Source organism: Leucoraja erinacea, chromosome 21 (genome assembly GCF_028641065.1).
Source record: "Leucoraja erinacea ecotype New England chromosome 21, Leri_hhj_1, whole genome shotgun sequence".
NCBI lineage: Eukaryota > Metazoa > Chordata > Chondrichthyes > Rajiformes > Rajidae > Leucoraja > Leucoraja erinaceus.
In genome coordinates this window covers 9,747,576-9,766,158 of record NC_073397.1, presented here as the reverse complement: position 1 = coordinate 9,766,158, position 18,583 = coordinate 9,747,576, and the positions used below count along the sequence as shown (strand labels likewise).

General features: G+C 41.3%; 1 protein-coding gene across 2 annotated transcripts in view; it reads left to right on the top strand.

Annotated features, from left to right (window-relative positions):
- Nucleotides 1–18,583, top strand: part of slco4a1 (solute carrier organic anion transporter family, member 4A1) — a 159,937-nt gene that overhangs the window by 87,918 nt on the left and 53,436 nt on the right. For both annotated transcript variants that reach the window (XM_055652092.1, XM_055652091.1), the window contains exon 3: nucleotides 10,694–10,764. The gene's annotated coding sequence lies outside the window, so the exon portion shown is untranslated. The remainder of the gene's footprint in view (nucleotides 1–10,693; nucleotides 10,765–18,583) is intronic.

Genomic DNA, 18,583 nt, shown 5'->3' with positions numbered 1-18,583 from the left:
GTTCACTGTGAAAGTCTTAACCTAGTTTGACTTCGCAAAGTGCAACACCTCAAACTTAAATAAGCGAGGTCAGTATTCCGAGGGGAGGAGGAGACTGGACCAGCTCTCATCCGCAGCCAGGATCGAACCCGTGTCCCCAACGCCGCAAGAACTGCCAAAGCACCACTGGACCATCCCTGGTTCTCCCCCCCCACTCAGGCGACAAGTGCCACCCCAAGTACAAGACGGAGCCGTGCCGGACCTTGCACACCACCGGCTTCTGCCCCAATGCCACCTCGCCTGCTCCAGCCTGAGCTCAGCTTCCTCCGGCCCGGCGCTAAACTGGGCCACGCTGAGGGCGGCCTTCAGCACCAACCTGGAGTTGGAGCTGGCCCAGACTCTGGGCTTGGGGCTGGGCAAGGGAGGGGAAGGAGGTTGTTGCTGCCGCAAGCATCACCAACAGCACCAGCAGCTCCAGCGCGCGCCCGGTCTGCCCATGACTGGCAGGAGACTGTCCGCAGACTCTCTCTCCGACCAGGACGACCCCAGCAGCAGCGGCTCCGAGTCGCCCGTCTTCGAGCAGGGCCGGCGACTGCCCATCTTCAGCAGGATCTTGGTGTCGGACTGAGGGGAGGGGGTGGAGGTGGAAGGCTACCCTGCCAACCCGGCAGGACAGGCAGAGCTGAGCTGGAGCCAGCAGCTGCAAGTCCGGGGCCGCCCCGCCTGCCCAGGGTCACCACGGACACCTCCAGACAGGGACGGGACACTGGGGAGGGGATGTGGACGGCCCAGTAGCAACTCAAGAGCACCCACAGCGACGGAGAGCAGAACCCGACCCTGACCCCGACCACGGACAAAACGCAAGCCTGCACACAATGCAGCAGCAATTGTTGCCAAGACTGTTCATAGCTAGTGACCTATGACCTGGGCATGCAGAGTCGGAATACAGAACTCGCTTATTGCCTTTTGCCATTTTTCAGCTCACTTACCTATCTGAGCAAAACCCTGCTGTAATTTTTGAAAAACGGCAGTGCCCAGCTTGAGGAGATTCTAAAGGCAGGGGTGTACATAGCATCATTGAATATTCAGTCCTTCTGCTGAAATAAGTCCTTCTGCTAACTGCATCCATGTCCACCACCACTTTGTTTCACCTCTATTTCCCCTCAACACCCCCCACAAAATACTACCACTAATTTATACACTAGGGGGACAATTTAGAGTGGCCAATTAACTTACCAACCCGCACGTCTTTGGATGAAACCCTGGAGGAAACCCACACGGTCACAGGGAGAACGTACAAACAATACTGGGGGGCAAAATTGAAAGCGGGTCACTGAAGCTGTAAAGCAGCAGCTCCATTAGCTATGTCACCAGGCTGCTACAAACTATACGTGTTCAGACCAGGAGTTTTATTTTATCTTTAACCATCAGGCAGACAGTGGGCAGCCTCCAAAGACAGCAGTACATGACTGACCTGTCAGCCCAGGCCTAGACCATGTGCTGGAAGGAATCAGTAACCCACATGCTTGACTCATTGTCACGACTTTGATTGGAATCAAGTTGACTCCCTGATTTAAAATATTAATATTGCAACGCACCAGATGATTATGCATCTTAAGATCATTGAGACTAAAGGGACACATTGTCCACTGTGCTTGAGATATCCTCCAAAGTGCCCATGCTCTAACACTGTACACTCTATCAAACATTACAATAAACTTTAATAATATATACTAGATTCTGCTCTGTTGGAGCATTCTATGTTTTTTTTTTAATCACTGGTCTTTGTAAGATCTCTTTAGCTGCTTCTTTGCTGTTCCTTTTATATATGATGACAAACCCAAAATATGTCTCTTTACAGATTCATCTCAGGGAAAATACCTGGCATTATCATTAAGAACTCTTATTAACTTTTAAAAGATCGATTTATTTGTTTTTATTGCATTCCCAGCGTTAAAGAAGATCCTCAGTTTCCCTAAATCATCTGCATATAAATGTTTATCCTCATTGTTACAGAAGTAAATGTATTCTGTTGCATGTTCATGACTCTCATGAAGTTGGGTGTCTAAAGGATTATTGAATATAATGGATGTACAGATTATTGAATACAATGAACACATTGAATATAATGGACATACATATTGAACATACAAATAAATTAAGTTGTATAATTTGAATATTTTTACGATGATGCTTCTATTTAAAACAATTCCAAAGCTAAAGTATTTACATAGCAAACATTATTTGCATATGAATGCACAGTAACCTGGGTTCTGTATGTGTTTAGATCAAATATGAAAATATAACCTTGCTAAATATCTAAATACAGACAGGTTTTACTGGCTTAGCGTAAGGAATCTTTTGTAGCATGCAACAAATAGTTCTCTCTCTCACTGTTAATCAAATTCTCTGTAGTTAAAATTCCTGTACATACAATGCTACAAATAGAACAGAACAGCATAACATAAAGACAATGACTGTACCAAACCTGATGCCAAATTAAACTAACCTCCGTCTGCAGATGCTCCATATTCATTCATTTGCATATTTGTGTCATTCCAAAAGCCACAATTGTATCTGTCTCCACAAACGCCCCTGGCAACACGTTCCAGGCTCCTACCTCTTTCTGTGTAAAACAGAACTTGCCATGCAAGTATCCTTTAAACTTTCCCCCTTTGAATTTACAGCTATGCCCTCTAATCTTTGTAATTTCTATTGGGGGGGGGGGGGGGGGGGGGGGGGGGGGGGGGGGGGGGGGGGGGGGGGGGGGGGGCGAGTCCTCCTGATTCTTGTACTCAATTCCTCAACCAATTGGAGACAAGCATAGCATAACCTTGTTTAAGAAGGAACTGCAGATGCTGGTACACAAAAAAGCTGGAGAAACTCAGCGGGTGCAGCAGCATCTATGGAGAAAGGTTTCGGCCCGAAACGTTGCCTATTTCCTTCGCTCCATAGATGCTGCTGCACCCGCTGAGTTTCTCCAGCTTTTTTGTGTACCTTTATAGCATACACCTTCTTTGTTACTCCCTACTTGGGTTGCCACTTTCAGGAAACGATGGATTTGGACCCACTGGTGCCACTAATGATCTTGTCATTAACTATACATTTTCCCCTCACATTTGGCATCCCAACCTGCAACACCTCACACTCACATGGATAAATCTTCATCGGCTATTTCTCCACCCACACCTGTAATGGGTCTATATCCTGCAGTATCTGTTGATAGCCTTCTTCACTGTCAACAAAATTACTAGCCAGCCCATCTACATTTCGGCCAAGTAATTTATATATATCACAGGGCTCTTAGTACAGATCCTTGCGGAACATCACTGGTAACACACCTCCGGCTGGAATAACACCCTTCCAAAATTACCCATGGATAAGCCAGTTCTTAATCTAAATCCAAATCACCATGGAACCCATGATTTTCAATCATCTGAATCAGCCTGCCATGAGGGACTTTATCAATTGACTTACTAAGATCCACGTGGACACATCCATGCCATACACTCATAAATTACCTTCATCACCCCCTCAAAAAAACATGACCTGCAATGCAGAAAATCCTTTTGTCTGCTCCCTAATTAGCCCATTCTCTCCAAATATGAGTAAATACTTTCCTGAAGATTCCTCTCCTGTACGATGTCTACTACTTGCTTGAGGCCTCTGGGCCCATAATTTCTTGGATTTTCTCCACTTTCCATTTTAAACAAGGGAACAACATTGGCTACCCTCCAGTCATCTGGAACAAAATTCTTCACCAACATCCCCGCAATCTCCACCCTTGCCTCTCTCAATAACCTGGGATAGATCCCACCAGGCCCTGAGCCTCTCTCACCTTAATGGGACAATCATCACCAGGCATGAGGCCTAATTGATTTTTAATACTCTTGCAAAGTCATCCCCCATCACCTTGATATTGTTTTAACCTATGTCTTTCTCCTTGGTGATACCCTGCAAAGTATTTAAGACTACTGCAGATGCTGGAGAATGAAAGGTTACACAAAAAAGCTGGAGAAACTCAGCGGGTGCAGCAGCATCTATGGAGCGAAGGAAATAGGCAACGTTTCGTGCCAAAACCCTTCTTCAGACTGATCGGGGGCGGGGGTGGGTGGGGACAAGAAAGGGAAAAGGAGGAGGAGCCCCAAAGGCCAGCAGGGGGGCCCCCGCCCCCAAGGACTAACAAAATGGGAGAATTCGATTTCGGCCCCCGGGGAAAATCGTTTGCCTATTTCCTTCGCTCCATAGATGCTGCTGCACCCCACTGAGTTTCTCCAGCTTTTTTGTGTAACCACAGGTGCAAAGTACTGATTTCACACCTCGCTTACATTCTCTGACTCCAAGCATAAATTCCCTCCATTGTGCTAGAGCAGTCCTACCTTCTATCAAGTTACCCTTTTGTTTTTAATGTATGTCTAAAAAGCCTTTGGATTCTCTCTAATCCAATTTACCAATGACATTGCGTGTGTCACATTTTCTTGCCTTAAAGGCAAGATGTTGGTCAAAATCCGCACAAAATGAGAATATCCAATAACTTTCAATAGAAAATGTGGCGGGTATCATCTTCCTGCTTTGTTCAGGATGTTTTTTTCTGGGTGCAAAAACAGATAATCATAGTTAACAGTCCTCATAGTGAGCACCACACTAAATGTGTCTTCCCCACTGGGACATGGGAAATGTATAATAGCATTTGAGTCCTTGAGGTACCATATAACTGCTTGCTGCATAATATTCAATAGTATTTATCTCTTGTTCCGCTTAGATATGCTACCCAGTTATCCATTACTTTTCCCTATTTGCATATTTTGACCACACCTAAATCTTTCAGAAGTTCGTTTGTTGTCAATCTACTCAGATTGTTTATTTTTTATTTCTACATCAAAGAAATGCCTTCTTTTTGACGCATAGAGCAATGAATGATGAGTCTAGGGTGTAATTAGGTTACCTAAGAAACTCGATTTTCAACGGTTAATACTTCTTCGATAATTGAATAGTGCTGAGTCACAAGAGCTTATAAAGGGAGGGACAACTATGCCTGAGTGTTACTGAGCAGGTCACTCTGTGGATACCTCACAGCTAATGAGCAAAGCCTGACCTGTCTAACCCAAGGGCCTGTCCCACTGTGGGGACCTAATTTGCAAGTTTAGGAGAGTGTCATGGTCTTGTTGTATCGCCGAAGTAGAACACCTCCTACGACCTCCTTCGACTATGTAGAGAACCTCCTATGAATATGTAGAAGACCTCTTACAACCATGTAGAAGACCTCCTTCAACCTCCTTCGACTGTGTTGAAGACTAGCTTCGACTATCTACAATTTACTCGCCGATGCTCTCGGGATAACTGGACACCGAATAGTGGAGACTGAAGCCGACCACCTTCAACTACCTTCGACTATACTAACACTATCTACGAATACCTTAGAATACCTTTGATTACCTTCAATTGCCTTTGATTACCTAATAATAACATGCCGACCTACTCGACTAAGATATAGATTTTTTTCCATGCCGACCAAATTTTACTTGCAGACAATTTTTCAGCATAGTAAAATATTCTCCTCGACCAAACTGAGGCCGTGAGTATGGAGGAACTTCTCTCGAGCATGAAGGAGAGTTACAGTGACCTCCTAGGACCACGTGTCGACCATGCTGCGAGTTTGTGGTGAGCGTAAATTAGGTCCCCACAGGGGACAGGCCCTTAAAAGAAGCAAATCATACCCCTCACGAGTCGAGAGCGTTTAATTGTGATATACACTAACAATGGTGCAATGAAATTCTTACTTGCAGCAACTTAACAGGTCTGTAAATCTAATGCATATGGTCAATATATAAGAAACAAAATAAATTAATAACTCCTAACTCCTGAAAGAGCAGGAACGAGGTACTGATTTTAGATGATCAGCCATGATCATATTGAATGGCAGTGCTGACTTGTAAGGCCGAATGGCCTACTTCTGCACCTGTTTTTCTATTTCTAACTAATTATGCCACTGCTTTCACCATAGTGCACCATCATTCCAGAACTATATTACAAAATAAATATACTTAAGGCAAAAGAATGAACTCAAATTATTATACTTGACCTTCATCCCCTCCCTGCCTTCTCTATTCAAATGAATGAATTTGCAATAGGTTGAGCAAGAGGACTCCCAGCTAAATAGAAATGTTCAGAAATTAATTATTGGTTAGGACTTGCCTCTTGAGACTACAAAGGCTCCACACTGCACGAGCCCTTGCTGTTTAGCTGGGGGCTGTCATTGCGGTAGCTTCCTACCTTTCCATTCACATCCTTTAGGTAGTCCTTCGGGATTAAGGATGTCTCAGGTTCTGTGAACCTTGTAGTGTTGGATGTAGCCAATGTGGGAACTGATGGTTCATGTGGTGACTGATGGGGCGGGAAGAAGGGTGGTGTGTAGATGGTCGACGCTTGCTGTTCCCCTCCCCCAACCTGCTCTTCCATGTCTCCTTATTATAAATTAAGTATAGCGGAAACTTAAAGCACTTAAATTAACTAACAACAATTAACTTAAATCACACCCTGTTTTGTGTAATCAAATTAAATGGGTCTGCATGGAGTCTAAATTGGCATGCATTCAGTGAGCTGGTTTCCCAGCACAATAACTGAGAACTAATCAGAGTAGTGGTGGACAAGATGAGCAGGCCATTAGTGGTGTACAACCAGAACACCAGCCGTGGAGCAGCTTTTGCAAACTCTTGGGGGCTTCACGTTTTGTGTAGGAATCCTGAAGCTTTGCACAGTCCAGTGGTTCCACCCACTGCTGCAGGCAGTTCTGCAAATGATTCAGGCCAATAACTCTTTCCTTCTCTATGGATGATACCTGACCTGTTGAGTATTTCCAGCATATTTTGTTTGTACCTCAGGAATATACCACCATTTCTGCCTGCATCCAAAGCTAGATTTACTAACCCTGTAGAAATCAAGTATTTGAAATCTGAAATAGAAACATAGAAAATAGGTGCAGGAGGAGGCCATTCAGCCCTTTGAGCCAGCACCGCCATTCATTGTGATCATGGCTGATCATCCCCTATCAATAACCGGTGCCTGCCTTCTCCCCATATCCCTTGACTCCACAAGCCCCTAGAGCTCTATCTAACTCTCTCTTAAATCCATCCAGTGACTTGGCCTCCACTGCCCTGTGTGGAAGGGAATGCCATAAATTCACAACTCTCTGGGTGAAAACTTTTTTTTCTCGCCTCGGTCTTAAATGACCTCCCCTTTATTCTTAGAATGCAATGATGTAACAACATTACCTTTGGTTTTGGACAGTAGACCTAACTTTTGTGGGGAATTGTAGGAATTGGCACAAACCCATTTAATACAATTATATCTTTTGACACTTCCAACATTGCAATCATCCCAGTAGTTTTGGTTCTTCTTTCTATCCATGGGGTATTGACACCTGATAATCAGTACATAGCTTAACGGGAACACAGTTAAACTTTTGAGCTCCAAATATTTCTTTAGTCCATACCAACTGCAAATCTTTTCAATAGTTGTGCAACCCCTCTTTGGCTCAGTCTGCCTATGAAATAATCTGTATATTTAAAGAGAAACAGTGGAAAATAATCACAGCTGTGAAGGGGAGAATATGACTCTTGTGTTCCTTTCTGGATTTTGCTCATTTCCTGATCCCAGGGTTGATTTCAGGGAAGTGCTCTTTCCTCCATGATGAGTTCAGCAGGAATATTTCCGCTAGGAAATCTTCAGAAATTAATTTTGCAGTGTAAATTCAATTCCCTGAGACTATTCTGAAATGTTGTGTAAAAAAAAAGCAAAAGAATAATATTATGCAGTATGAATTCTTTCTCTGAAATCCTGAAATGATTTGTCTTTCCTCACCTATCATGCAGATTGGAATGTTTGCGTGCACGTTTATTAAATATTAAATTGTCCAAAGATATCAAAAGCTTTACATGCCCAAACCTGAAATATGAGCTTATTTTGATAAAACTAATCCTACCCTCTCTATGGCTCTGATAGCAAACACCAAGCCTGAGTAACATTTCCTGCAACATGAAGCTCTACATTACAATGTGTTGAGCTAGGAAATGCTCTTAAACACTTTGCAGAGAACCCGCTCAACATTTAATTGAAGCTTCACAGTCATAAGGGGAGCTTTTATCTATGATAGAATTTAAAAGACTGAATTATGTACTCGTAACCACACAGGAGCCAGGACACCTGCAGTATCATCTCTGCAAACTCTTTCCATGTTTATGCTTCTCTGGCTGTGGAGGCTCCTGCTGCAGGACTGCGCCTCGTCACAGGGACGGTGATTCTGCCGCTCCCCCCAGGAAAAAAGACAAGGGACTTTGTGAAAGGCAACTTTAACCATCCTATAGGAACGAGTGAAGTTCTCACTGAATTCTTATCTGAAGCCTTCCAGATACAAGCCAAGAAGTAAAAAAAAAACTGACTTTTTTAATTTTCTGATTTTGCATAGTATCGAGTGTGATTGTGATATGTATCGACAACAAAACAATGAGATTCTTACTTGCAGCAGCATAACAGTTCTGTAAACAATACATATAAATAATATATAATAAACAAAAATGATATAGATTGAGACAATATAGTTTGTGAAATAAAGATTGAGATAACCATATATTAATGTAACTAATGAAATATATAATGAATGTTTGAATAAAGCTTTTAAAAGTCATAGGAGTTTGAAATATTTTGAGTGAATTAAACGCAACAAATTAAATTTATTTCTCAGGGCCAAGATGATATTCGGCATTCATTAAAGTTTAGTGCACACTGACATAAGGCCAAATACAACTTATTTATCGGCTAATTATTTTCTGGCTTAGAAAATTACATGTAGAAAGCTAGATTGCACCAACAAGCCCAAAGAAAATAGACTATCACTGACTGCCCATTTAACAGTGCATGTAGTTTGCTGGGGCCTGGATTTTCCTGAAATGTTGACAATTGCACACATAAATGCTTTCATTTATTTGCTCATTGTTCAAATGCTTGTGGATAAGCACTTGACCTTACTGAAAAGCTGCTTCTCTGTTCCTCCAACTGCATCGTGTTGGAGTCCATATGGAAGCTGCAATACCTGCAACAACATCTTGCAATTCTCCAGCTCATCGGAGCTGCTCCAGGTTAGATTTGGGCCAAACCCAGTGATGAAAGAAATGGATTTGGGTAAAGTTCAGGAGATTTACATTTTATTGAAAATTATATAAAGTTTAATTTTGAAAGAAATGCAAATTAATTGAAATACACCTCTCTCTTACAGCAAATCCTTTCCATTGAAAAGACATTTTTAAAAGTACTTTCGGTTTTTTAATTTTTAAAGGAATTAATTCTGTCTTTATATAGTTCAAATTTCTGACATTCTAATACCATAGAAGTGGCAGCTTGTAAATTTGCTGGTTAAAAACAATGTTTGAACATGCTGTTGAAATATCATAATTCATAAGCTATAAAGGAATTACATTTGGATTACTCCTTTTAGCTGACATGGATTACAAAGCCTCATCTTGTTCCTCAACATTTTATGACACATTGTTAGCTCATTAACCGAACACTGAACATGGAATGGATTAGTATTCACTTTTAAAAAGTGTTTTTTTCACAGGGAAAGTTTAATATTTTATGTTTTAAAAAGGGGGTAATTTAATGCAAAGGAAATTGGGTTAGATGCTGCCTTCAGTGGCAACGCAGATTATTGTCCGCCTCAGAAGGCCACACTTATTGTACTCCTGCAGCAGCAACAATGCATGGCCTGCCATCAAAACAAAAAAATATACTCATTGGTTTTAGTGATCTTAAAAGAGTGAAGAGTTCATGGTGTTTATGTTGACTTTCCCACTATCATAGAATGGTGACAGTACAGAAAGGGGCCATTCAATCCATAATGTCTATGCTGCCTCTCTCCCAAAGTAATTCACTAGTTGCACCCCTTCCCTGGAGTCTTGATGACTTATCCTCATCATTTATTTATCCCATTCATTCCTGAAATTTATTCAGAACCTCAACATGCTATTTAATTGATCGAATTAACAAGGTCTTTTTAAATAACAGTGTCCATTGCACCGATTAATTGTCAACAGAAGCATAATGTTTTATTTATTTCCAAACATACTAATGAGTTCTGACAATTGAAACATTAACTATCTTCACAATAGCTGTGAGAACATTTTCTGATTTTATCGTATAAGACTGTTGGTGTCCAGAACTGTTTTCTGTCCACTATCGTTAGTTAGGTAGGAAATCCCAGCCCAGATCAATTACATGTTGTATTTAGTTCTTATTCTGTAGCTGTCTTTAGTTACATTAAAGACAAGTTTGAGTGCTTTTTTTATTTCTTAGTTGTCAAGGTGAGGCAACTAGCTGGTGATACATAAACATGTTTGGACTTTTGGCAGACTGCCAACATTAATATACGCCCATGAGAATTCAGCTATGCCAGAGGTACAGAAGAAAGCTCCACCTACTGCACCTGATCAGTGTACATGACAACTCTATTATAAAGCCGTGGAACTTTTCTTTGCACTTTGCTTTGAAAGTTATTTTTGAAGTTTAAGGATACGGCAGTTCGAAGTGACAGATTTTCCTGATAGCGTATATGTCGATGCTTTATGTAACTTGCACAGTAATTCCTCTGTTGTATTTACGGTGACTGCGTTTAAAAGTATTTGAACAATCAATAGCCTATTGCTCTTTGCTGTCTCGCCAGGTGAAGGATTTCCTCAGTGAAAACCCACAGCTATTCAAGTTATTTTTTACACAGAAAGTGTACCTGTCCTAGTAAGTACATTTTGTGTTAAATTTGACTGGACTGCCTTATTTTTGTTTTAAAGTATGTAAATAGATTGGAACTTGTTAAAAAGTATATTAGTTTGATATCGGCAGTGAGCAACTTGCCTTAAGAGGAAAGGCTGGGCAGGTTAGGCTTATGTCCGCTAGTATTCAGAAGAGTGAAATATGGGTTGATTGAAAGATATGAGATGCTGACAGGGGGGGGGAGGGGTGGGGAGGATATTTCCTCGTGTCTAAGGACTTGCATAAGCCAGGTGAAATATTTTCTCCTGAAGGTTGTGTTCTTGAATATCTCTCCTTAAAGGGTGATGCACGAAGAGTCTTAGAATATTTTTTGACATGTTTTTAATAGGCAAGGTGGTGCAAGTTACTGTGGGCAGGCGGGAATGTGAGTTGAGGTTACAATTAGATTTTATTGAATGATGGAGCATGTTCAAAATACTCCAAATACTCCCAACTTGTGTGATGAAACAATTGTTATGTTGCAATTTCCAGTCAATGTGAAAGCTTTTCTTTTTTGGATATTTTAAATTAAATTGACAATATCATCAACAGCTGCAATATGATTTAACCTTTATGCTGCTCAGTGTTTTGAAAACTATAAAGACCAGGGAATCGTCTATGATGTGATAACAATCACATCGGTAGATCACAGACAGATGCTGGTTTATACCAAAGATAGGAACAAGATGTTGAAGTAAATCAGTGGGTCAGGCAGCATTCATGGAGAACATGGATAGGTGACATTTTGGGTCAGAACTATCCATTTGAAAAAAATCCTTTTTCATTTTTCCAGTTCTGATTTTGCACCATACAGATTATTGCAACATGATCTTGCCTAAAGAAGCAATATTTCATCATTTTTCCTTCCATTTGTAAATTAATGGGAGATGTGCATAAAGCAGGTCCTTGTTACTTTCTTTCTTCTTTCAGCTTTCATTTAACCCATTTAAAATTCAGAGTGTTATCTTGGATGAGTGCTCCAGCTACGAACTTGGATTTCATTTTGAAACCCTCTGCTTTATCTGTATAATGTTTAGTGCAAGGTAAAATCCAATAAAGTCCAATTTAAGGTAGTTTGAAAGTCTTCAATGAGATAGATGGGAGGTCAGGACCACTCTAGCTGGTGCGATAACGGTTGACTGGTAACAGCTGGAAACACCTCGAACAGCTGGAAACTGTCGAATCTAAAGATATGCATTTTCCAACTTCTGTACCTTGTCTGATGGAAGAGGGGAGAAGAGGAAGTGACTCATCCTTGATTTTGCTGGTGGCCTTGCCGAGGCAGTGTGTAAGTCAATGGAGGTTGGTTTGCGTGATTGTCCAGCCTACATCCACAACTCTGCAATTTCGTATGAGCTTGGATGGTTCCCAAACCAAGCTGGGATGCATCCCGATAAAATGCTTTCTATGCACATCTTTAGAGGTTGATGAGAGTTGTTGGTGACATGCCAAACTTTCTAATCCTTCTAAGGAAGTAGAGGCGTTGGTGTGATTTCTGGGCCATTGTAGACCTTCAGCCCAGAGAAATTAGGTTAGACGAACTAGAGGGAGTACAGAGAAGCTTCACCAGACTGACTCCTGGGATGTCAGGACTTTCATATGAAGAAAGACTGGATAGACTCGGCTTGTACTCGTTAGAATTTAGAAGATTGAGGGGGGATCTTATAGAAACTTACAAAATTCTTAAGGGGTTGGACGGGCTAGATGCAGGAAGATTGTTCCCGATGTTGAGGAAGTCCAGAACAAGGGGTCACAGTTTAAGGATAAGGGGGAAATCTTTTAGGACCGAGATGGGAAAAACATTTTTCACACAGAGAGTGGTGAATCTCTGGAATTCTCTGCCACAGAAGGTAGTTGAGGCCAGTTAATTGGCTATATTTAAGAGGGAGTTAGATGTGGCCCTTGTGGCTAAAGGGATCAGGGGGTATAGAGAGAAGGCGGGTACGGGATACTGAGTTGGATGATCAGCCTTGATCATATTGAATGGCGGTGCAGGCTCGAATGGCTGAATGGCCTACTCCTGCACCTAATTTCTATGTTTCTATGTTTCTAACTAGATACCAATGTCTAACTATGGGAGTGTGTGGGGGGTCACCTGAAATGAATGGAATTGGGAGTCTGCCAGGTACCACCCGCTGCGTGTAGACCTGGGGGACCCCCCAAGGGGCCAAAAAATGGGTGCTAAATAGTTGAGTGAGGTACCACTTAAATCCACTACCATGGTGTGCTCACTGCCATGCCTATATCAACAACACAAATGGAAAACATTTTGCCCACTGCAAAAGGCCTGCCAGACTCCCCACAAAGGGCCTAAAACATGGACTAGCATAGACGAGCAAGGTGCCACTCAAAAATATTGCCAAATGAACAAATTGAGTTCATAGAGTACAAAATGGGTTACGCCAGACAAATAGTCCGCTGCACCACAGGTACAGACACCCCAAAAATGGACACCCTGCTGTCCAACTAGGCCAGCCTAGATATTGTGGGTCCCAGATAAAACCAAGTTTCAATGATCTATCACACCTTGCGGGATATAAAATGACCTATGACAGAACAATTATCCGCTGCCTCTCTACCAGACCCCCTAAATGGGCCCTTGGGTCCATCGAGGCTAACCTAGATATTAAAGGTACCAGCTAAAACTGGGTTTAGATGATCAATCACAGCCTAGGAAATACAAAATCACCTATGCCAGAATAATAATCCATTGCCTTGGTCCTACCAGACTCCCCAAATTGCCCAACTGGGGTGGAGGGTCAGATAGGTACAAGGCAGCAGATAATTGCTCTGGCATCGGTCATTTTGTATTCCCCAAGGTGTGATTGATCATTTAAAGCAAACATTTAGCCTGATGGCAAACATGTGGTCCAAAATTGACATTTTGCTCCCAAGCTCATTTGTATATGGCCCAATGCATTTTAAAAGTTTATTATTAATGTACTTGTGTAAGGAATGATTCATTAAAGAATAACAGACTCAAATAACAGACTCAAACGGCAAAAACGGGAAAGCAGAGGCAAAAACGGGAAAGCAGACTAGGCAAAAACGGGAAAGCAGACTATTATCTAAATGGTGGCCAATTGGGAAAGGGGGAGATGCAGCGAGACCTGGGTGTCATGGTACACCAGTCATTGAAGGTAGGCATGCAAGTGCAGCAGGCAGTATAGAAAGCGAATGGTATGTTAGCTTTCATTGCAAAAGGATTTGAGTATAGGAGCAGGGAGGTTCTACTGCAATTGTACAGGGTCTTGGTGAGACCATACCTGGAGTATTGCATACAGTTTTGGTCTCCAAATCTGAGGAAGGACATTATTGCCATAGAGGGAGTGCAGAGACGGTTCACCAGACTGATTCCTGGGATGTCAGGATTGTCTTATGAAGAAAGACTGGATAGACTTGGTTTATACTCTCTAGAATTTAGGAGATTGAGAGGGGATCTTATAGAAACTTACAAAATTCTTAAGGGGTTGGACAGGCTAGATGCAGGAAGATTGTTCCCGATGTTAGGGAAGTCCAGGACAAGGGGTCACAGCTTAAGGATAAGGGGGAAATCCTTTAAAACCGAGATGAGAAGAACTTTTTTTCACACAGAGAGTGGTGAATCTGTGGAACTCTCTGCCACAGAGGGTAGTTGAGGCCTGTTCATTGGCCATATTTAAGAAGGAGTTAGATGTGGCCCTTGTGGCTAAGGGGATCTGAGGGTATGGAGAGAAGGCAGGTACGGGATACGGAGTTGGATGATCAGCCATGATCATATTGAATGGCGGTGAAGGCTAGAAGGGCCGAATGGCCTACTCCTGCACCTAATTTCTATGTTTCTATGTTTCTATAAATGTTAACCCCTAAGGAAAATGTATTTTGTTATATTGCATAGTTACATTAAACCTTTAATAAACCTTTAAATTCAAAATATATTAATTCCAAATTGTGTAACATATTCTGTACTTCAATATGTTTACCTGAGTATAATTCTGAAAAGAAAACTGGGTCTACCATTACTCAGTTCTTAGATATGGCCATTTCAAATCAAACAGTTTGCACCAAAAGCAGTCTGAAGGTGTCATTAGCAAAATTAGCACAAAATGAACAGCTGGGACATTTTTTGCAATGAGAAAAAAATTAGCTTGATAACAGTTTCTAAGTTTTATAAGTGTTTTAATATAGATGATATGATTTACACAACCATGTGGAAAATTTAGTGGATTGTGCATCGCGATATTAAGAAAAATTACAAATATGCCCCAAAATGCTAATTTTTGCACTTATTTCCAACTCATTGCATGCTATGATTTACCGGCAACGTAATGCAATGGTAAATCATCATTACAGTTGTACTAGCTAGGTCTGGTAATTTGCCCAGGATAATATTAGCCTGTACTGTACTTTTTAATACAGTTCAGGCTAATATTATCCTGGGCAAATTTAATGGGAGAACAATGTGGACTAAAAATACTCCCCTTCAAAGCTTGTTCCTTCATTTGAATGTAGAAAACTTTAAAAACCTAGGTCATCAAAGTATTTTTGTATTAGTTTGGATGGTAAACCTAACAAACATAAATAACAAATTATCAATTTATGAATCACTAAAAAATTAACATTATTGTTGCAATTATCTTCTTGATCTGTGATATAAGTAAATATTACAAATGTTCCACTGGGATATATGGTAAGTAAATATTGCAAATGTTCCAAAATTCATACTTACAATTTTAAACACGAGACTGAATGTAATTAATCTAAAGTACAGAACAAGTATCTTCAAACTATTTGCTGACCATGCCACAGATAAAACATCCTATAATGGCACAAATTGAGCCTGACTATAAACAACATTATCGAGTTTAATATTTTAAGCATACACTCACTGCATATTACTGATATTGCAATTATGTCCATACTATAGGATGTCTGATACGGCTTTCCGTCGTTTTTCTTAAAGACGGGAGATGACTCTGTAAGCTTATCAAATTATAGTCCATCCCTATTTAAGATAAATCACCATCAAATAACGTGATATTCCAGCTTAAATTGTACTTAGGCCTATATAGCATAGTTTATTGCACAAATTCCACAGGGCTTTTATATGCACTTGCTGATACTTGATCCTAACCACGTGTCAGTCATTGTACCTCTCTTCAGGCCATGTGCTCTGGGCATGGCATTGCCCCATGGCATTGGTTTTAGCGTAAATTATCAACTGAACACTATAACTGAATCATGCATGAAATCCCTGCATTATAATAGCAAACTATAATTATGTAGCAAAGTAAAACAACTTACCTCAAACAGCCGCAAGCAATGATTCTTTACTTCATAACGTCCATCCAATCCGATGTTGATATATTGTTTGGCTGCAGCTAAGGAGAGCTTGTCACTGCATTCAGCCAAATGGCCAAATATATAGTAATCCCACTGTTTATACCTATTATTAGCCTCTTGTCCCTCTTCCCTCATTGAAATTGGTTGTTGTGGAAATGGTCGATAAAGTGGTTAATTTTTTGACATGAGTCACTCTGTATTCACGAGCCGAAGTTGTGGTTGATCATATAAACCTGGTCCAGCTCATATCTTTAATTCATAGACTAGCCTACTTAGCCCCAAGGACTCATTGGGGGGGGGGGGGGGATCTGGTAAGGACAAGGCAATGGGTTATCATTCTGGCATGGGTCATTTTGTATTTCCTAGGCTGTGATTGATCATCTAAACCTGATTTTAGCTGGTACCTTTAATATCTAGGCTAGCCTAGATTGGCCCAAGGGCCCATTTAGGGGGTCCGGTAGGCCCAACGCAGCAGATAATTGTTCTGTCATAGGTCATTTTATATTCTCCAAGGTGTGATAGATCATTTAAACTTGGTTTTAGCTGGTACCCACAATATCTAGGCTGGCCTAGTTGGACAGCAGAGTGTCCATTTTTGGGGTGTCTAGTACCTGTCGTGCAGCAGACTATTTGTCTGGCGTAACCCATTTTGTACTCTATGAACTCAACTTGTTCATTTGGCATTATTTTTGAGTGGTACCTTGCTCATCTATATGCTAGCCCATTTTTTAGGCCCTTTAGGGGGGGTCTGGCTGGCCTTTTGCAGCGGGAAAAATGTCTGCCGTTTGTGTTGTTGATATAGGCATGGCAGTGAGCACACCATGGTAGTGGATTTAAGTGGTACCTCACTCATCTATTTAGCACCCATTGTTTGGCCCCTTGGAGGGTACTCCAGGTCTACACGCAGCGGGCGGTACCGGACAGACACCCAATTCCGTTCATTTCAGGTGCCCCCTACACACTCCCATAGTCAGACGTTGGTATCTAGTTCGTCTAGCCTAATGTCTTTGGGCTGAAGGTCTATTGCTTCGATGTGGCTGGTCCAGGAGAAATTGCTGCCGATATTTATTCCTCAGAACTTGAAGCTTTCAACCACCTACATGACTATATTACTGGGAGTGGAAAATGTTAGTTATTGGCAAGGTCTGAACAGGCAGGGGTTGTTTTATTGGAGTAAGTTTGATTTAATTGACGTATAAGATTTTAATTGGGCTTGCCAAATAGATCGGAAGAATCAGTATCCCAGATTCAAAATCTCAGAACTCAAAAACTGGATTAGATAAAAGATCCTACAAGAAGCCTTGGAGGGAAGTCAATTTTTTTTTCAAACATTGTGATGAGAATGGTTTGCAATGTACAAACAGAGGAAGAAATCCTCATCTGGTTTGGGGTGGCATGGTGGCACAGCGGTAGAGTTGCTGCCTTACAGCGCCAGAGACCAAGGTACGATCCTGATTACGGGTACTGTCTGTATGGAGTTTGTATGTTCTAGCCTGACCGCACTGGTTTTGTCCGAGATCTTCAGTTTCCTCCCACACTCCAAAGATGTATAGGTTTGTAGGTTAATTGGCTTGGTATAAAATGTAAAATAGTCTCTGGTGTGCGCAGGATAATGTTAATGTGCAGGGATGGCTGGTCGATACCGACTCATTGGGCCAAAGGGCCTGTTTTTTCAATGTATCTTAAACTAAACTAAAAGATATCTGAATCGGCATTGACTTGCACGACAACAAGTTGAGAATTTGAAGTGGGGTTTTTTCAGCCCACATGGATATGATGGGCTGAATGATGACGTGCAGTGGTGTAAATTTACACAAAGACCCATATGCTTCACCAATTAGAGTGCTTTGCCCATCCTCCGTTAGAACAACCACAAGAGCCCAGATATGGGAGATTGAAACTTCTTCCCCAACTATCTGTCTTTGATTCCATTTAATTGCTTGAATCCTCACATTTTTACTAGCTTTGGGTCACCTGAAGTAGTATCTCTTTCTTATGTTCTGTTTCTTAAAAAATCTGTAATGCGCATATAATATTTTTAAATTGAAGTTATTAACTGGATTTCGGTCTTTCACTTCTGTCCTAAAAATGAATGTGCTTGGGTGGGATACTTGTATTTTATTTTCAGAATGCTGCTACGACCTCAACAATGCCAGTATGTATTGTCCATCCCTTGTTCTCCTGTGGGCCATTATCTATCCCTTGTTCGCCTGTGTGCTATTCCTCTTGACACCGGTCTAGGGGAATCAACCCAACTTCAGGAAGGCATTTCTAAATCAGCCGTCTTGGTAAGACGTCAAGTTACAGTGGCAGGTGTTTTTTCCATCAGGACATGGCAAGGCAGTTTTGATTGACCACATTGCTAATTTTATTGAGACCAGTTTATTGCCGTAATATTTCCTTTATAATTTATTAGTCTAGATCTCTCAATACTGGACTACCAAAATGCACATTCCCTCATAAATTCCATCTGTTAACTGCA